A 16578-nucleotide genomic window follows, 5' to 3' on the forward strand; every position below is an offset into this window, starting at 1 on the left:
CGTGGCCCCAAAGGCAGGCTGGTGTGATTGGCTCCCGCAGGGGAGTTGGGAGGGGGGCACAGAAGTGCACATTGTGAGAGAGGATGGGGAACACTTGCTACACTCTGGTGCGCAAGCACAGTGGCGGCAGCTCTTGGACCCAGGCGACCTTCCGAGTGCAGTCCGGTGCACCATTGCCTCACCCACCCTGAACAATGCCTCGTCTCCCCAGCGAGGAAAATGAGGCATCTACCACTACAACGCCCCACACCCTCCGCCATCTCAGAATCACCCCCTTTCTTTTAATGCCAGGTATCCACCGCTCTTCTTCACATTTTCTTTCACCATTAAAAAAAACCCAATTCCCAGCACCTGCCATGTAACAAATTTAACGAGTTTTGGAGGAGCTGCACGGGTTTCATTAGGTCCACCTCACAAAGTGCACATCTAAGAGCAGGATCCAGATCAAGTCAGGTGATCATGACCAAGCAGCATTGACACAAATGAGAGATGATTAAATTAATTTCAGTGGGTGGGCGTGACTAACGTTGTCTGGATCCTGCCCTGCGACTACACAACTCCTGCTAATACTCCACCTCCATCATGAGAGGGTTAAACTGTAGATTTCCGGCTCTACTGAGCTTGCCCTGCTCTCCTCTCCTCACCTCCTTTTTGCTTTGCTTGACATCCAGCCTGATGAAGCATTTTGGGGGATTCAAAGCTTGCTTGTGTGTTGTTTTCATTGCCCCCATGTAGCTTTTGAATTTTTCTAATGGCCCAACATCCCCTCTCCATTGAGTAATCACAAGCACCTCCACCCCCACCCCACACATACTGAAGACATACTGGTGACAAATTTGTTCACCCAGGCTTTTAGATTCAGGGGTTCTCAACCTTGGGTATCCAGACGTTGGTGGACTTCTACTCCCATAATCCCCAGCCATAATGGCCAAATGCCATTGTGGTTGGGGGTTATGGGAGTTTAACTGAGGGACCCAAGGTTGAGAACCCCTAATATTCCATGTTTGCAAAAGATTCCAAATTTAATTATTTTAATGCTTATATTATTTTAATTGTAAACTGCCCAGAGATGCAAGTTTTGGGCAGTATAGAAGTCTGATAGATAGATAGATAGATAGATAGATAGATAGATAGATAGATAGATAGATAGATAGATTTGAAACCCCTTTACTAACTGCCGGTCCGGGAAACTGCGCATGAAGAATGTAGCGGTCCTTGAAACTCTGCACGAAGAATTTAGCGGTCCTTGACTCCAAAAAGGTTGAGAAACACTGCTCTAGAGTGTGGAGAAGGGAGTACACTAAACAAAAAAACCCATTAAATATAGAGCCTATTGCAAATTCCCTGTATCATGGGAACAAAGAGAGGTAAGAGCTGGAAGCTGGGTATTACTTGTGTGGATGGTACCTAGTTAGTTCACTGTGTGGAATACAGTTTTTTTACTTGTTCTAAACATCTATTGAAATATTCTGGCTTTAATACAGAGATTCTGATGTTTAATGGTGCAATTTATACTGGCTTTGTAAGAACTAAGAGTGTCTATAGAAAACCCAGCAATCTGTATTTCAGCCTTATGCACCTGAATGTGCAAATGTATCAGAAGTTGAAGTGGGGTTCAGGGTTTTGAATACAAGATAATTGGTCATATAGACAAGTCTGTTTGCAATTAACTGTTAATGTTTGCACTGGTGATAGATAAATGTGGGATATAATGAGCAACTCTGTGTTTGAAAGGAAGAATGGAACATATCTGCTTCCCATAGAAATGTAGGATAGAATTGTTCTAAGAGAAAAACACCCACATGACACTGAAGCTGAAATTCTTTTTTAAAAAAAATGTTTCCTATAGGCAGCCTCTTTCCTTTCAAACCCCAGTTTAGCAAAGAAAATATATTTGTGAATGAATGGACATCATCCTCTTTGGCTGTTGTTGGCAGCAAAAGTGCAGGGGGTTGATGTTCTGTTGGAAAATGAGTTGTTTTCCTGCCAGACACTAGGAAGAAATGTGTATTTTTCCCCCTTCAGCTTTTGAAGATGCTCAGTTAAGAGAACTATGGCATGACACCCTAATTCTTTGATTCAAATAAATCCTCTTCCATAGCTGAGCCATTTTGCATCACTTTTATCTTGAAGTCGCTGTTACAATTTAGGACTCAATTCAGTGCTTTTTGTCAATGAAGAGTGGAGAATTTAAACCAGTCCTGTTCCATCTTGAATCACTAGATAACAAAGCTTACACTTTTCCAAATCTGGTGGGAGGCTAACACTACCTTACAAAAATGAACTAGAATAATACAATCCAGGACCACCAAAAATATGTAGTTCTGTAAATATAGACAATCCAATGAACCTAATGAAAAAAGCCTTTCTGTAGGCCATATCATATGAAGTTTATACAGAAAAGGGAGCAATTATGACCAAATATAGATTTTCTGATGAGACATTTTGGGCATAGGAAGGAAATAGAAAGAATATGTAAATTAGCTAGTGGTGATAGGTCAGAAAGATCTGGAGAAAACTGGAATATATCCCATCTGTCACATTCAATTTTGTTTTGTTTTGTTTCTTAAGTAACACCAGTGTACTTTCTCTCTTACAGTGTATATTTGACTGTTGCTTTTGGCATGCCACAGAAATGTGCTGGGTCCACTCCTGCCAAGTTGAAGCACATCCTCAAATAGTCATTAAAATTCCATTTGGACTGCAGGGATGCCCTGTGCCTCAAATGAGGTGGTGGAAAATGGCTAAATAATTGCAGTGATGGGGGAAAATTGAAATTTAGATAACGTCTTTAATGATGGGAGCTGAATGCAGTCATGCTTGAAAAGCATTTCCAAATGCACAAAGAGCTAACAAGTACACTGGCAGCTGCAGTATGCTTTAGTGCACTAGATAGTAGATATGACCAATGATCTAAATTCTTTATCAAGAATTTTTGCACTAGGTATTAAGTTGGAGTCAGGGATTACTTAGATAAGTGTCTTGCAGGGTTGGAGGCTTCTTGTTTGATTTGGGGCATTAGTTAAGAAGATCTTAATTCTGCTTCCAGTATATAAAACTAGGTAAATGCTATTACCTAATAAGGCTCTCTCACTAGCTAAAGCTTATGGTATATTTTCCCTTCGTTAGAATGTCCCCAAACCCTTGAAATACTGTATCAGCATTACTGTTTGTCATTATTAGTGGCTTACATATATATAGCACACCCAAGAGGGATACAAGCTTGCTGACTGTGTGGGACTCCTCACTCCATCTGTATTTCCAGATAAGGCAGAAGAGGCTTTTCACAGCTCTGGCCAACTCTGTACTACTACTACAATGATGAATGTTCTTCAACCAATGTTCTCAAAGCGCTTTACGTGGAAAAATAAATACATAAATAAGAAGGTCCCCTGTCCCCAAAGGGCTCACAATCAAAAGAGGAACACTATGTAGAAACCAGCAACAGCCACTGGAGGGATGCTGTACTGGTTGGATGGGAAAATTGTTTTCCCCTTGCTCAACATAAGACAGTCACCACTTTAGAACTACAAGCATTCCCAATGGGAGTCAGGTGCAGCAGCAATGATGCAGGACATCATTCACATGGAGCCTTTACTAGAAGACTGTCTTCCTTGAAGTCCTTCAGGAGAGTCTTAAGAACCCATCTCTTCAGCCTGGCTTTTAATGCTATCTAGTTTTGCACTTAATTTTAATGAGATTTAATTGAGCTAAAAGTTTCTTGATTTTTATTGTTTTATTCTGTGTTTTTTATTTTACTGTAAACCTCCCTGAGCCACTTCATACATACCGCCCTGAGCCACACACACACATACATATAATTTATTTATTTATTTATTCAATTTATATACCACCCTTCCAAAAATGGCTCAGGGCAGTTTAAAACAGAATAAAGACAATTAAACCAGCTAACAATGAAAATCGAAACTATAAAAACAGAATAAAACCAATTAAACATTTAAACAGTTGAAACCCTAGAAAACCAGTGCAAACATTTAAAACAGTTTACAGCAATTTAAAAACCCTGGAAGGCCAGGCCAAACAGATAGGTTTTAAGGGCTCTCCTGCAAGACAATAATGAACTCAAATTACAGATTTCTGCCGGGAGTGCATTCCATAGCCCAGGAGCAGCTACAGAGATATATATGGATTGAATCAATATAGATAGATAGATAGAGTGAGTGAGTGAGTGAATGAATAGAAGAATGAACAGAGTAGTGAGTCACATGCAGCCAGCGAACTCACATCCCTCTTGGGTGTGAGACTCACTGTGCTGTTTGGAAGCCACTGTTCTTAACTGTGCACCAACTCCATACTTTTGACTAGGGCAGGGGGGGAAATGAATTTACTTCGTAAATTCTGATTTCCATCAGATTTATGTTATTCAATATACCCCAGAATAGCAATTCATGAGGAGCAACCATAGGAAAGGTCTATTTGCCGGAATGTTTTGCTTCTGGGCTTCTCTTAGGGATCAGCTTGGCACTGGTGAAGAAGGATGTTGGACTAGATGGATTTTTGTTTTGATTTTGCATTCAGCATTCAGTATTCAATATCTGATATGCTACATCAGAATGTTCCTCCAACAGTGTTTGATATTTGAAAGCTGATATTGGATAATATTTGCTAGTTGACTGGCAATAGCATTTGACAGCAGTTGTTTGACATTTGACAATGTTTGGCATTTGACAGACTGCACAACTTGGTATCCTGCTCTGCAGTAAAATAGACATCCAGAAAATTCAGTGGGGTCCAGATGGACAGTGCAGTTTAGATGCACATCTTTGCATCCACATTAGTATGGAAGACTGCTTCCTTGCACAAATCTGCCTTGATGCATCAGGGTAAATGGCCATTATTCAATGGCTACCTACCATTAATATAGCTGATGTCAGGACTGCTAAGATTTCTAGGTAGCAGTTTCCCTTCCTTAATAGTAGCCCATGCGCTGCTATTTTTTGGATTATGATTTTAGGTCATCCAGCTAAAAAGGTTTACCTCAGTTGGGTGGGGGATAGTATCTTCCAATAGAAATTGAAAAATTATTTTGGAAAGACCATGTATCATATGAAGTTCTGATGGTGAAGAGCACTACATCAGCAGAGCAAAGGGACCATTATATATCATGAAACTGTATTATTCCTAAAGCTGTCAGTCTGATGATGTGTTGTGCAAATACTCTGATGATATAAAGTACTGGAGTGCAGCAGTCAGGCTTCATTCAGCAGAGAGAGCAGCACAAGTATTTTACTTTAACTCATGTAGTGCCATGAAAAGTGGAAGATTAGATTGTTCATTGATTGGCTCATCATGAGCTTGTTTGAGATGATATGCCTCTCCCTGGCCACCCAATCCAATTTTGTCATCAACTGAATGTTTTTAAAATGTTACAAAAAGACATGGTTATAAATTCAATAAAATGTAATTGCAGGAATTTCCCTGAGTGTCTCATTCGAGAGGAGGAGAAATGACAGCATAGTTCATTTGGTTCAAACTGACAAGATGGCTTTTATACATAGGTAGGCTTCAGAGCAGAAATTCTAAACACCCTCACCATTTTGCAACATGTTTTCAGATGACCAAAAGCTCTTAGGCGATCAATGCCCTGATGAGTTAATTCAGAGCTGATTTTGATGATAACATACAAAAAATGCACACCTGAAATATCTATTTTGATCATTTAAAAAGCAGCCCATGACTCATCAGAATGAAAATGACTAGAATTCAGAGCAAAAATGGCAATTTATGAGTCATGACTTAGTTCTTATGTGCTATGTTTCTCTAGTGAGCAGTGGCACCTGTTCTACATCTAGGCAATCAGTGGAGAAAGGTATTTCTAGCAACACAGGCACTAAACTGTCTGTGCAGGTGATTATACTGATTGGTCCATTGGGCAAGATACCTGAATGTTCCTCAGCATTCAAGCTTGTCATGGATCATTGTCTCCGAGTATAAAGCATCTCTGAATTTTATGAAAAGTGTCAGACATAATCTCTAGTTTATGCTTGAACTATTTTTTCATTGATACTCCAAGAAGGAATGGGCAAAACAAATTAACCTAATTTAATAATAAAAAACAAAATCAGTAAACAACACAAGGAGCCATGTGTTCCGCAACTATAGGGCAGCAGAAAAAGGGATGCAACCTTGTAGAAAGGCTGCAGCATACCTGCAGTGAAATACTTGTTATGCAGCAAGCATGGGGAGGATGGAGATATGATTTTAGCTACTCTCTCTCTCATCTCTCTCCAAAAGTCTTTTTAGCTTGTAGATATATGTCCCCGAGGGCTGTGTAGTCTACAGTTATGGAACATGTGGGCCAGTCCAGTCAAAGATCGGTGACTATTATATCCCAACCAAAGCCAAGCACTTTAAAGTCTCCTTGATTTTAATAGGAGAGTTATGCACATGCATAACTCTCTTATATATCAATGTGGCTTAAAACTGCTGAAGTCCTATGCAGACTTACCTGGAAGTAAGATCCACAGCACACTTTCTTCTGAGGAAAGGATGACACTGTAACATTGGCTATGATGCTGTAACATCGGCTGGATAATCTTTTCAGTAATTCATTAATCATAAATGGAAAGGATTGCAAAAATAAATAAGAAAAAAAGGTGACACAAATTCAGTAAAATGTAACACTTTCATAGCTTTGAAGATCTAAGAAATACAAGAAAGGCAAATCTTGGTCAATAATGAATCCAGAATTTAAAACAAGGTAGTAAAAGTATAATAATTAGAGAAAATGTCTCTTTCTGTGGTCAGCTCCGTGAATTAAGAGAACATTTAGGATTAAGAACTGACAGTTCAGACTGTAAGTTAGAGGTACACAACTCAGATGCCCCAGTGGACTGGAACCAACCATGACTGTTAGGGCTGAAGTCGATTTTCAGCACATTAATTGAATTATTAAAAATAATTATTAATTAAATTTGTGTGTGTGTGCATGTGTAACTGAAGAAAGACAGAGAAAAATGAATCATGAAATTTCACTTCTATATCCTAAATTTATTTTTTAAATGGCAGCTACGACTATCATCCATTCACAAGCCATTCAATAACTTCTTCTTGTCCTACCCACAAAACAAAATAGAGCAGAGCAAGAAAGAATGCTTTAAAGAAAATGAAAAGCCTTTGGGACTTTTAAGCCTTTGGGACTTAAAGGAAATGGGGGAGACAAGCAGACTGCAGGGAACAAATAAGATAAGACCTGTCTCCCAGGTTTTTGTAGACAGTGCTCCCTTAGAAGCCCTGCATCAGGAGTAAAAGCAACCTCTAATTTCAACCAATTAAAAAGGAAAACAAAAACTCTTGGTTTGTGTATTCTAGCCAACTGAGTACAGTCACAAGGTGAAAAAGGTTACTACTAGCATCTGTAATGGGAAACACTGCATAGCCAATGGACAAGGTGTTCTTGGAAGGGGGGTGATGCTACCCAACGGCAGGACCTGAAGTATGGTGTGTAGCTACTGCTGGGAGGTGCTGTCATGCTGTGATTGGCAACTCTATGAGCTACTTACAAAATAGAGGTGGGGTCCACTGCATGAATCGAAAAGGAGCTATCAAAAGAGAATGGATGTTGTTTGAGGGAAGATCTGATCAATGACAATGGCAGTCAATGTGTTCATATTGGACTGATGTACCCTAGTGGTGGGTGGGGGTTGATCTGTGAGAAGTAAGTTCTATGTTGGTTGTTGTTGTTGGAGATGGAGTCATCACGAATAGTGGGATCCTTTTGTTAGCAGATCTATTCTATGCCTGTGGAACTCTTGCAGGCATGCAAAGTAGTCCCTACAAGCCATGAATTGTGCCCTGTAGCTGTAGGATCTAGGTGATTGCCATGGGACATATAGGGCTATTCACAGTCCGATAGCCTGGCAGAGATTGCATGGAGGTATCAATTGTATGTGTCTTCATATGAGGTGTATACATGCAGGTGCTGCAATCTGGAGAATTTAGAAAGTTCAGAATGGGGCAGGGGGAATCCCATGATGACTAATACCTGCAACTGATTTCAGTGAATTCCAGTGGTTGCAGCACCAAACTGTAAGCACCTTTTGCAAAGGCTATTGGCAAATATGACCTACATTTATTAGGACAATTTTAACACTTGTCTCTTGCTCATTAGTAAAAACCAGCACAGTTGGATAATGCCTCATTCTGCAGGCAGCAGTCCCACATTTACAGCTATTTGTCCCTTACTGACCTTTGGCTCTGCCTTCAGGCTGTTTCTAATGCAGTGCTACTGGTGCAATTCCTATACTTTACACACATGGTTCAGTTTATACTAGAGACTAAACTGACTCTCATCATCTTTCAGGCCTGCTCAACCGGCCCTACTGCAGATGTTGGCCTACAACTCCCATAATCCTGGCTATAGGCCACTGTGACTGGTAGGGGTGTGCAATTCGGGATTTCGGGTGATTCGGCTCGGACCCGAACCGAATCACCCCTGTTCTGTTTTGTGCCCGAATCTGGGTCACCCGAATCACCCTTGATTCGGGGGGGTAAAAAGGGGCCCAGGGGCAAAATTTTGGGGTGGGGTGGTAGTGCCCAATGGGTAGAGTCTACCACCCCAATTTCAGGGGGATTGGGCAAAATCCTGATTTTTGGTGAATTTTTAAAGTTTTAGTGACTTTGGGGCAGTTCAGGGGCATAGCATGGGATCTGGGCAAAAGGAGTGGGGTGGGGTGGTAGTGCCTAATGGGTGCAGGCTACCACCCCAATTTCAGGTGGATTGGGCCAAGGGCTGATTTTTGGTAAATTTCTGAAAATTTCATGTCTTTGGGGCAGATTGGAGTATATTGGGGCAGAAAGTGGGGTCTGGGGCAGAATAGTGGGGTGGGGTGGTAGTGCCTAATGGATGGAGGCTACCACCCCCATTTCAGGGGGATTGGGCAGAGGGCTGATTTTTTGAGAATTTTTGAAGTTTGGGTGTCTTTGGGGCAGATTGGGGGCAGAAAGTGGATCTGCCCCAAAGGAGTGGGGTGGGCTGGTAGATAGTGCCTAATGGCTGGAGGCTACCACCCATCCCCAATTTAAGAGTGATTGGGCAGAGGGGGGAATTTTGGTGAATTTATTTTTATGAGGTTTGTCTTCATAAGGTGAAGTGTGCTAAACTGATTACTTCCTCATATTATTCATAGTATAGGAAAGTGTGAAAAAGTGAAAGTGGGGTCATGAGAGTTGTTTAATTGAAAAATATCTCATTTGCTATGATAGAATGAGAATTCACACCTCAGAAGTTTTTTCTGAGGTGTGAATTCTCATTCTATCATAGCAAATGAGATATTTTTCAATTAAACAACTCTCATGACCCCACTTTCACTTTTTCACACTTTCCTATACTATGAATAATATGAGGAAGTAATCAGTTTAGCACACTTCACCTTATGAAGACAAACCTCATAAAAATAAATTCACCAAAATTCCCCCCTCTGCCCAATCACTCTTAAATTGGGGATGGGTGGTAGCCTCCAGCCATTAGGCACTATCTACCAGCCCACCCCACTCCTTTGGGGCAGATCCACTTTCTGCCCCCAATCTGCCCCAAAGACACCCAAACTTCAAAAATTCTCAAAAAATCAGCCCTCTGCCCAATCCCCCTGAAATGGGGGTGGTAGCCTCCACCCATTAGGCACTACCACCCCACCCCACTATTTTGGGGCAGATCCACTTTCTGCCCCCAAACTGCCCCAAAGTCACTAAAACTTCAAAAATTCTCAAAAAATCAGCCCTTTGTCCAAACCCCCTGAAATTGGGGTGGTAGCCTCCACCCATTAGGCACTACCACCCCACCCCACTATTCTGCCCCAGGCCCCACTTTCTGCCCCAATATGCCCCAATCTGCCCCAAAGACATGAAAATTTCAGAAATTTACCAAAAATCAGCCCTTTGCCCAATCCCCCTGAAATTGGGGTGGTAGCCTGCACCCATTAGGCACTACCACCCCACCCCACTCCTTTTGCCCAGATCCCATGCTATGCCCCCGAACTGCCCCAAAGTCACTAAAACTTTAAAAATTCACCAAAAATCAACCGTAAACCGAATCACCCGAATTTTTCATGCCCGAAATTCGGGTGATTCGGCTCGTGCCTGAAAAATATCGGGGGACATCGAGGGTGATTCGGTTCGGCCCCGAATCACCCGAAATTGTTCATTTCGGGCACAGATCGTTCTGTGCCCAAAATTTTTTGCACATCCCTAGTGACTGGGGATTATGGGAGTTGTAGTCCTAAAACAGCTGGGGGGCCGAAGTTGAGCACGTCTGATTCTAGAGACTATCAGGAGGAATATCTCTTTGCTAATCTTGTTAATCTGTCAGCAGCTTTTTATATGGTAAACCATGTTATCCTTTTGGACTGTTTTGAACGTCTGGCATCTCATCCAGGAAAGCTCTTATTCTCATAATATAACCATTTAAACAATCCAGCTGCTTCTTAATATTCTGAAGACACTACTTCCTTTTTTATTATTCAAATACATAACTCAACTCCTTTTCCTGGCATACTTCTTCCTTTGTCAGCTATCCTCGAGAACCCTCACTGTATCCATTCTACCCTAATCTGCTCCTTTTCTTGTATTAAAGGTAAAGTTTGCTGTCAAGTCAGTGTTGACTCCTGGTGACCACAGAGCCCTGTGGTTGTCTTTGGTAGAATACAGGAGTGGTTTACCATTGCCATCTCCCACACAGTATGAGATGATGCTTTTCAGCATTTTCCTATATCACTGCTGCCTGATATAGGCGTTTCCCATAGTCTGGGAAACATTCCCCATAGTCTGGGAAACATACCAGTGAGGACTTGAATCAGCAATCTCTGGCTTACAAGTCAAGTCATTTCCCCGCTGCACCATTAGGTGTCTTTGTCTTGTATTAGCATCTCCATAAAGACCCATTAAATCATCTATCATTGTATCCAGCCCAGAATATAAACTTTTGTCCAGCATAAAATACATCCAAAACAAAAAAACCTATCTACCTTAAAACTGTGGGACAAGAGAAATAAAAATGTGATAATACTGGACATTTTCTCCTAGTGTAGGACCAAATGGTTCTAGTTAAACGGTTTCTCTCCAAAATGCTATATACATTGATTAGCAGCAGCAGCAGCAGTATCTATGTTTACCATTGTCAGTTATTATTTTCTAAGAATGGAGAAGTGACTGCCTCTTTGGCAATTATGCATCTATTGTCTAGTGTCAAATGCTTCATTGGCAGTAAGTAATATTGTGACTTCAGATCACCCAGATCAAACCAATTAAATAGACTCGATTGCATTGTTCATAAGTTTCAAAATGTATGACATCCGTGGATATTTTAGAATATTCATTTCAGACTCTTTTTTAGAATATTTAGAATATCAGGGAATGTTAGAATATTCCGAATGGGAAGCAATATTAAATCTGTGAATGCTGAAAACACATTTCTTGTTTTTACTATAGTATTGAACGATGGTGCAATCATAGCCTAATGGAAAACAGAATGAGAATACAATTAAAGGTCTTGCAATGGTCACATATAGTTCAGGCTTTTCATCAGTACAAAATCTATTATAGCTAGTAACAGAAGGTTTTCTTTCCAGCTTAAGTTGAATTGCTCATAATTCTTAAGATAGTGATTAAATGTCTTTCTTGCTTCCTGTATGTAATATCGTTTCTGCCGTTGACAAATGGGTCTTTAGCCAAAGCTTCTCCAGCTTTTCCAAAATCCCTGAAGAATTGCAATGCTACAGTACATTGGAAAGAAATTTTAAATCTACTCACAGGGGGGAAATGTGTCTTTGGGAACCCATAGTGAAGACTTATTACCAGAAAAAACTGTGTGACCTTCAGAATTTCTTGCTACTACATTTACAGCAAAAAGAAAAGGTAAATTCTTGCGCTAAGTGCATTAATTATGTTAAAGCAATGGACATAAATGCAGGTAAACTGCATAATCTAAGAGCCATAGCAAGACTTTTTCATAAATAATCAATATTTTCTGAGAATTTTTTTCCTATAGATTTTCCAAATCTCAAATAATTTCCTCACACTACCACAGTCCCACTATATAGAATTCAACTCACGTTTAAAAAGAGAGAGAAAAGTAGAATTGCAGCCAATTCCAATAGAGAAGCCAGATGAAGAATGTCAGACATCTGGTCTAGAAATGCTGATACTACAGTTTGCAAATTCTGGGCCTTTAATCCTTGGAACGGCTTCCTCCACCCTTTGCTTCAGCTTCAGATACTGCTTGTTGATTTTTTCCAGATACCTGTGTACATCATGCCCTTTTAGAACTGAACATGGAGATGCCTTTTTGCCACCCTAAGCTCTGATAGACTTCAAGAAGATTTATACCAGCTGAAAAAAATATAACCTTAAAGTGGTAAGGAATTTTAGTTTAATTTATTTTACAAGGATATAATGCGAGAAAAATAAAATTGGAATATAAAAATAAATCATTAGAGGTTTGGTTGGAAATACAAATCTATGTGTTTACAAATCTATGGTGTGGCCACATCTAGAGTACTGTGTACAGCTATGGTCACCATATCTTAAGAAGGATATTGTAGAACTGGGAAAAGTAGAGAAGAGGGCAACCAAAATGATCAGGGGCCTGGAGCACCTTCTTTATGTGGCTAGGCTACAGCATCTGGGGCTCTTTAGGACTGACAAGCAGAACTACTTTGTCACATAGTGCATAATTAATCTATGGAATTCCTTGCCATGGGATGTGGTGATGGCCACCAGCTTGGATGGCTTTAAAAGAAGCTTAGACAGATTCTTGCAGGACAGGTCTATCAATGGCTACTAGTCTGATGGCTGTGGACCATCTCTAGCCTCAGAGGGACAATGCCTCTCAATACCAGTTGCAGGACTGCCACAGCAGGAGAGAGGGCATGCACATACCTGTAGCTCTTGCCTGTGGGATCTTCAGAGGCATCTGGTGGGCCACTGTGTGAAACAGAATGCTGGACTGGATGGGCCTTGTGCCTGATCCAGCAGGGCTGTTCTTATATTCTTATAAAAGTCCTAATTTGTAGCAGTGATATGCCTTACCAAGAATTAGAGGACAATAGCTTGCCAAATGCAAAAAATAAAAGTAATGGGATTGTGAAGTCTTCCACCTAGGTGACTTAAAACTTCTTTCATTGCTGCTTCCCATACCTTGAAATATAATCTACTGACAATCAGTAAGCTATCTTGGTTTGAAATCTCCACTCAGTCATTTCACTGGGTAATTTGGGCTAGTCTGGACAGTGTATCAGAGCCAGCCCAGCTCTGTACACAATGTACACAAGAACATACCTCTCCCCCTTCCAGTGTGCTCTCCCCCTTATTCTAATTGCATGTTAGGAGTGAGCAAGGGACTGCTTTTGGTGGTTCGGTTCAAAGTTGAACCCAATTTGAACCAAACTACCAGTCCACAAACTGGTTCCATCAAACCAGCTGGCAGTCCATTCTGTTCAATCAAGCTGGGTTGAACCAGTTTAACCTAGTTCAACCTGGTTCGAGGGGCTATGCTTGTAAAGGGGATCCGGTGAGGGCTGTGGGGCGGGGTGAGAGGGCATCTTACCCCCAACAGTGATGGTGGCTCCTCTAGACCCCGGCAGTCCCCCCCCCCAAAGTGTGGCCCATGCAGTAGTGGTGTGGTTCCAGCCTCCGCGGATGCGCAGAGGCCAGAATCACACCACTGCCATGAAGGCCATATTTCTGAAGGAAGCACCAGAGTTTAGACGAGCCAGTGCTGGCACTGCTGGTAAAATGCCCTCTTGCCATCCCCCAGCCCCCATTTGGCCTTAGAAACCTTTTAAAGGCAAGATTCCCCTTTGCTTGTATAGGAGAATCCTCACAGATTCCCCTTTTCAAGCATCACGTCTTGAACTGTTGAACCAGGTCAAATTGGTCAGTAATGAACCGGGCCCTGTTCGGTTTGAACTCGGACTGCGAGCCTTTCTTTGAGGTTGGTTTGGTTCAAGTTTGAACCAGTCAAACTGGGCAAGTTCAAATTGAACCCGGTTAGATTCTAACAGGTTCTGCACACCCTTATTGCCTAGAGATGTTGTCTGAGCTGCCTCTTCACACACAATGTAAATAGTGCATTAATACTGAAGAGTACTTAGAACAACCAGCTAATTAGGTATCCTATGACAACACTCTTCAAACACACACACATATCAAAGCTGTAATTCCATACCACCACAGTGTCTGTAGCCCTATTCAGATGTTAATTTAAAGATGCCCTAGCCTCCCGACCATGGAAGCAACCATCACAAATATGGCATTTGCCTCTTGTGGTGATCTGCAAGTGGGACTTCCAGGCCCATTTGAGATGTTATAAATGAGTACAGTGTCTTTAAATTAACATCTGAATTGGGCTTGTGTGTATCCTGAATGTGTATTCAGTGGTTCTTCCTTTCCTGCTCAGCATTCTCTCCCCTGGAAGATAATTAACCAGGTAGGAATGATTCAGACAATTGGCCCTGTCGGTATTGTAGCATTATTTTCATACAACAGATCCCAAGATAGGGGAGTTTCTGCCATGACACTGGATGTATGAGTCAAAGGGTCCTAAGTCAAAAGAACACTGACTCATTCGTGTGACAGGCCTTTCAGTATAAAACTCATCCTCACACATATTAATGTCTATTCTTGCTCCTTACCCATTTCAAAACACTTGAATATATATATATATATATATATAGAGAGAGAGAGAGAGAGAGAGAGAGAGAGAGAGAGAGAGTAGGTATTTTTGGATCCATTTTAAATTTCTCATTAAATTTATACATCTGACAATGAAAGGTAAGAAATGAATTGCATTTAATTTTTTCCTGTCCCACCTCACAGACAAGAGTGCACGCGGTCTGGAAGGCAAGCCAAGCTGTGCTGTAGCACTGCAGATAGTTCATGGATCAAGTTGCTCTGTCAGGAGTCAGAAGAGAATTGAGCTTTTAAATATATCTGAGCTCATGTTAGGGTCCACTTCCTGCCCAAACAGAGGAAGCCTTAAAGGGCAGGTTTCTGGCATGGAGTCTGGCACTCCTCCTCTTTGTCTGATCCTGCCCAGTCTGTTGCTGGTGCCGACATGCAGGTATCAAGGAGAGGTTCTGGCTCCTCAAGTTCCAAGCCTTGCGTGCCAAGGCTTTGGGTGGCACAGATTCTGTTTCAAGGGCTTCAACTCTGGGGGTCTCTCAGACTCTAGTCCCATACTGAGATCCAGGACTTCCTCCAGTACTGGTCCTGAATCCTTAGGACATGGGTATCTGCAGGACCTTGTGTGGGGAGGGACAAAGCCAGCAATCCACCCTCCGGGAGTATGCACCATCGAATTCAACCAGATCTGGCTCAATCCAAGGGGAGGGGCAACTGCCCCCTCTTGTTCCACCCAGACGCCCATGCCTTAGAATTAGTTACTACTGAAATTGGAGTCATATGTTTTTTGAAGACATATTTCCATCCTCTCAGGTGCCTTTTATTTATTGTTTTACTTTTCTTTCAATGTGCTTTTAAGGTATTGTAGTATTATTTCATATGAAGTGTCCTGTCAACATTAATTCGTTATGATTTTTTTTGGACATCTGCTTTTTTAATGTTTGCTTTATTGTTAATTTCTGTTTTCTGTATTAATTTCCATTTTATTAATTTCTGTTGCAGATTCAAGGTGATTTCCAAATCTATAAAGGATATACGTAGAAGATATGGTTCTGTGGTTCTTCTCTGGGACATATATTCATGCTTTGTAACAAGAAACTGTTACAAATGTTTTCATAATACTGCACAATGAGTGCTTTGTGGATTTCACCATGGGGGTATTTCTAGATTAAAACATTTTGCAGATCTTCTAATCTATCATCTTCTTTGATATTAACAGCACTAATGCTTCAGAGAGAAGCAAAATATCATATGATGGAATATGCAGATGGCAAATGAAACCATAATCTTTACATTCTATCAGGCTGACTTTCTAAAGTGTGCATACTAACATTAACTCTGGACTCCAGTACTGTGTGAACAGAGAAGAGGGAACTTGTTTTGTCAATACTTACCATATTTACCTGATCAAGTTGATTCTGAATTTTAAAAGAGCCCTTTAAACAATTGAGGTTAAATACAGGTTATACCCTTATTTACCCCAAAGGAAGAGGACTCTGAATTAAGGATATGCAAACCAGCTTGCAGTCAATATGGCTCACACTTGAACTGGGCCAGCTCTAGGGTTCGCCCTTGACCTGGACAGGGCCTGGTTCAGCTCAAAGTCGGCCAAACCCGCTGGGCTGGGGCCAATTCAAGGATTTTGTGTGTTTTGGGGGTGGGTGGGATGGTGGACTGACCACCATTGCCAGGTTCCAGGTGGTGCTGTTGAAGCTGTGGGGGGTCTCCTGATGTCCCTCCTCCTCCCTGCCAGCCCCCCCGGTCATTTTTGGCCCTTTACAAGCCATTTTGGCCTCTCTGTGATGCCAGTGACCATTTTGGAGGCTTCCATGCTTGCCCAGTAGGCGGATCATGACCCAGGCCACACAGATGGCCATTGGGCATGCACGGAGGCTCCCAAAATGCACTAGCAACACTGCAGAGAGGCCTGTAAAAGTCCTG

At 41.5% G+C, this 16578-nt stretch overlaps 1 long non-coding RNA gene across 1 annotated transcript in view; it reads left to right on the plus strand.

Moving 5' to 3' along the window:
* Positions 1-15822, plus strand: part of LOC128352535 (uncharacterized) — a 67336-nt gene extending 51514 nt beyond the window's left edge. The window contains exons 2-3 of the long non-coding RNA XR_008320473.1: positions 12253-12370; positions 15640-15822. This is a non-coding gene — a long non-coding RNA (uncharacterized LOC128352535). The remainder of the gene's footprint in view (positions 1-12252; positions 12371-15639) is intronic.
* Positions 15823-16578: the final 756 nt, after the last annotated feature.

This window comes from Hemicordylus capensis, chromosome 3 (assembly GCF_027244095.1).
Source record: "Hemicordylus capensis ecotype Gifberg chromosome 3, rHemCap1.1.pri, whole genome shotgun sequence".
Taxonomy (NCBI): Eukaryota; Metazoa; Chordata; class Lepidosauria; order Squamata; family Cordylidae; genus Hemicordylus; species Hemicordylus capensis.